Source organism: Xylocopa sonorina, chromosome 16 (genome assembly GCF_050948175.1).
Source record: "Xylocopa sonorina isolate GNS202 chromosome 16, iyXylSono1_principal, whole genome shotgun sequence".
In the NCBI taxonomy this organism is placed as follows: Eukaryota; Metazoa; Arthropoda; class Insecta; order Hymenoptera; family Apidae; genus Xylocopa; species Xylocopa sonorina.
The window spans coordinates 1,020,282-1,025,396 of record NC_135208.1 but is presented as its reverse complement, the minus strand read 5'-3'; the positions used below and the strand labels follow the sequence as shown (position 1 = coordinate 1,025,396).

Genomic DNA, 5,115 nt, shown 5'->3' with positions numbered 1-5,115 from the left:
AATTTAATGTTGCTTACATTACTCTTCTTTTTCTGGATGTCCTTTTTCTTTTGTATGCTGTTCTTCTTCATCTTCTGTATCTTCCGATGTTGGTCGTAAATGAGGAAAATGTACATTTAAAAAGTTAGCTGGTGCTGACATGACACATGAGCATAGCAACTAACAGTTCTCGCTCCGTTTCTATACTGGCAGTAATAACTTATGACAGATATAATTGTGAGCTGTGCGATATCAATTAAAATGAATATAGAATAAAGCTTCTGAGCACAGCACTTCTGTCGTGATTGCAATTTAGCTTTTATGAACAATGGTGTCTGAATATCCAAGCCATACTGGCTGAAATCTGGAAGATGGTTTTCCTTGTTGATAAAAAATTGATACTTTCCAGAAAGTAAGTGATCTGTTATATACGATTTTGCAAGCGATAATTGGTATCATCCCGTGAAAGATTTTAAATACTTTAACACGTTGACGCCGGCGTGACCCACCGGTGGCCCATGCTTGTCTGTTCCATGGGGCGGCGTGACCCACCGGTGGCCCATGCTAGATTGTTCTGTGGGGCGGCATGCATCACCGATGGGCCACGCTGAATTCTTCCATGCGGCGACATGCATCACCGATGGGTCACGCTTTTATGTCAGAAAATAGCAAATATAGTACAAAATATACAATAGGACAAAATATTAGTTTATTGATTTAACATAATAGAGTAACATTTTAACATTATAATTAATACAAAACAACCGATACACTGTGAATAATTAAATATAACTATCTATTTTTTTTATGCAATTTTTTGAAACAGCCTAAGCAAAGTGCCGGTTTGTCCGTACAATAATTGCAATAGGTTGTCACTTTTTTTGTTTTATTGGTGGCGTACTTGGTACCTTTTAACTGTGCCATGCGTCTGTAGCATTCCTTACATCTTTTTCTCACCTTCCTCGCGGATCCTTGGTACGAAGTTAGAAAATGTGTTTTTTTACTTGTAATTACACGGCGGGGATTTCTTGTATTCATCAAAAGATAATCAATAATCTGTTCCCTAAATTGCAAAATTTGTAAACGTCTGGTTCCCCATTTTTTATGTATATACCAAGCATTTACCAGGCAAGTTCCGCATAACAATTCGATAATAATTTTCTTATACCACTTTACTGTTTTACGTAAACAATTGTAGTACGAAGACATCTCATCCAATAAATCTACTCCCTTTTTAGCATCGTTATAACAAAAAACAGTGTCTGGTTTTAGTTTGTTACCTTTGCCACGAATAATAATGCACTCGTGATTCGGTGAAGTACTTAGCATACACACCGTTCACATTGAGCAGTGTCAACATATGTTCCAGTGTCATGTTTTCAAAGTTTTTTATTTTTTTTACAAGACCTTCGCATTCTACAATTTGCAGCATTATGTTTGGTTTGTTTAGATCTTTTAATAAAGTTGAAGCCACTTCTGGATCATTGTTATCACTGTATATTCGTTTAAAGTATGCGTTATGAAGTGCACTTACAATTTTAAAATTTTTTAAGCGAGCTATTTACGCTTTCTACTAGCCATTTTTGCTTCAGAGATTGATAGTTGTTCAACTCCTTTTTTTAGCAGGGCAGGAATGAGGACTTTGTAATTACTTTGTAATATTTCATTTTTTACGTAAGAAAAGCCTCTGTCAAGAATAAAGATATCATCAGGTTTGAAAAAGTTTTTACATTTCATAAATTTCAAAATTAATAGTAAATCTAAAGATATCTGCATCAGATACTATTGCTGCCAACAATTTATTTGGACCAAAAACATCTAATATACGTCACTCTTTGGAAACGGTAATTCCTACTTTTATGCAAATAAATATAAGTACCATCGCATATGGTGATTATTGCATCATCATTTTCGTTAATATTATTATATTTATGCGGCGAGAAATTGCCGAAGTTTGCGTTTTAATTTTGTCCCGTGTAACATTACAGCTGCATTAGGTATGTCCCAAGCTTATTATTCAAATGGCATTCGTTTTTCCCAAAACAATACTCAGCCGTATTTAAAAATTCGGATTTCTCCAAAACTATCCAATATTTTATTCCGTTATTATTATAAAAAAAGTGCACTTTGTTTCACTTTCTTGTACATGAGGTTTATAGTTCCGGAGATTATCAATTATATTAACCACTTCACTTACGGATAAATTCATCATATCGTGTATGTTTTCTTCAAGTGTTGCAACATTTTTCCAGTTGATAGTGCCGTCTTTAAAATGTCGTCTGCAGCACCTGGAGTCGTTGTGTATAATAACGCGGTCGTTAATAAGAATTTCGGTTCTTAAATCCTTTTTAACGTTGTATAAATCGTGATTCCTGACACCTTTGCAGCCAAAAATACATATGGAATATGTTTTGCATGTATACTTTTTATTGGAAAGTACATAGCATTGCATTGGGCCTGCATCTGCACTCTCACTTGCTGTTATATTAAGATTTTGGCTTTCTGGAGTAGGATCCGTAAACACATCTGCACTTGCACTGTCTGTTATATGTACTAACATTCCTAGTTTCTGAACAGAATTTGTAAATGTCGCCTCGATAAAGCACTTGCGACTTTTTAATTGTTTTGTGGAAGACGTTTATTGTTTATGACGTTATTGTTACGTTTATTGTCTTCAATTGTTATAAATTTACGTCTTGAACTTAGCAGAAATACATTTTATCCTTTTGTATTTTTGCAGATTTAAGTAGTTCTCTCTTATTTTGACGGATAGTTCCAACTATATAAATTTTTTTGGCAAAAGCCAGAAAAGAAAAAATTGACGGTGGCAGTAGTTCTGTCGCTACCAGTAAATGGTTTAAACAGCGTCAAAACTCGCCCAGCAAAATTAATTTTAGTCTTGTTTCATCTGTTCCTAAGTATCAAAACTCATTCACATCATATCTACGTTTGACATCACGTGCCAACTAAAATTTTGTGTCAAATTTGTCTGCCTTACTTGGCATGTACTCGGTGAAACGTTGTTCATTCATGTGATATTTCCGGCTGGTTTATAATAGTTTCGGCAGTTTTCAATGAATGTGTTGTATACCCTTGATACCAAAACAAAGTTCTTCTCTAAATGTTGCCTCCACTCATTTTTATTATCAAAACGTAAAAATCGTAACATCTTCATGAAACAATTTCGACTCATGACATTCGAAAACAAATGATGGACCTCATTTTTTATTCTATAAAATCGATACGTCAACGTTTTCTTGGTTTATATGCTTCGTATACATATAAAATACCTACCCGTACAATGTGATAATTTTAGATGAGAGTGTAAGAATATTTTCTTCTAATTTGTACGAATGCCATTTTGTTTACTTGTGTAAATATTGTGAGATATATGAAGTGTAAAATCTCAATGGTTTTATTGCGTCCGATTGTATGTGCGTGGAAACTTAGGATGGCGGGATGTTTAGAAGGAAATAAATGAAGTTTGAGAGGCCGAGGTGCGAAAGAAAATGGGAAAATGAGAAAATGCTGAAAATGATAAAGGTGGCGTGGACACAATCGCGAGCGTTGGGAAAGAGGGTGAACCTTTGTAGCGAATGAGTTCAGCTGAAAGCTAGCAGCGAGAGTGGTGAGAGTGCAAAGCGACTAGCGGTAGATAGATAGATAACAGCGGCTCACTTTCAAGTGGAGGGTGTGCTGACTCGTTTAAGCGTAAGAGTAATTCGTCGCGGCAATGTTCGATACTAATGATCTCTATTGATAGAATTTGTTTCTTTTTTTTCTCTGTAGATATCTCTCCCAGATCAGTTTGACGCTACGATCATCGATTACATAACCATTTTTCCTAATTCGAATTACTATGTTACCAAATGAATTTCGAATCTAAAACAGAAGGTCGCGCCATCTATGACTGAGAAATGAAATTAGTAAAGATATTAGGTTGTGCGTATGAAATGTCGGATTCTTAAGTGATTGTATAAAACTGTATATCTTTCTTCAAAAGCTGTTTATTCAATCAAAGTATGCTCCATTCGCTTCAATACACTTCTCCCAACGAGATTTTAAAGCGTAGATGCCTTTTTTAAAAAAATTTTGGTCTTTAGAATTAATAAACTCTGATATCGAGTTTTTTAGACTGTCTTCATTTTCATAGTGTTTGCCCCTTAAAAACAGCTCTAAATGCTTGAAAAAATGAAAATCGGTCGGCGAGAGATCCGGTGAATATGGTGGATGCTGCAAAACTTCATATTCCAGTTCGTTCAGTTTCGCAATTGTTTTGTGCGATGTATGCGGCCGAGCGTTGTCATGGAGCAGTAGCGGGCCATGCCGATTCACAAGCGATGGGAGTACAATTTTTAACTTATCGTGCATCTCATCAATGTACTGGCAGTACTTTTCGGCCGTAATTGTCTCCCCAGGTCGAAGGAACGAATAATGGATTACCCCAGCCGCGTTCCACCAAACTGTGAACAAAATCTTCCGTGGATGAAGCGATGGCCTTGGAGTATGGGCACAAACCTCATCCTTGTCAAGCCACCGAGCACACCTCTTTCTATTGTCATAAAGAACCCATTTTTCGTCACACGTAATACCCACTTGTCCATCTTCTTAACCTTGCCAATCTCAGAAAGGTGTCTCAATATCGTTGTATGGTCAACTTCCATCCTGATAGCAAGTTCCCTCGTGGATACGGCTGGATCCGCTTCTACTAGAGCCTTCAGGTCATCATTCTTCACAGATGTTTTGGGTCTTCCGCGCGGCTCATTTTGCAGTGGAAAATCGCCAGTCCGAAATTTTTCGAACCAACGCTGCACTTTCCGATCGTTAACCGTATTCTCCCCAAACGCTTGGTTTATGATGCGTGCAGCTTTTGCAGCACTATTACCAAGTTTGTACTCATATAAGAAAATGACGCGAATGTCGGCAGAATTCATATCGGTAATAAACTCAAAAGAAATAAAAAAGGGAAGACCTTCGAGAAAACCTATTTTGTTGAAATGAGTCTCTGGCAATGGACAATACGAGTATGAATGAGGTTATGCCAAATACAAAAATATAACGAAAACGGGGAGGAAAACGTCCGCATGTAAAGAGAATCCGACATTTCATACGCACCAACCTAATACATACAAAGCT

General features: G+C 36.6%; 1 pseudogene; it reads right to left on the bottom strand.

The window, feature by feature from the left end:
* Positions 1-3,990: 3,990 nt before the first annotated feature.
* LOC143431091 (histone-lysine N-methyltransferase SETMAR pseudogene) lies at positions 3,991-4,913 on the bottom strand (annotated as a pseudogene).
* Between the last annotated feature and the right edge of the window lie 202 nt (positions 4,914-5,115).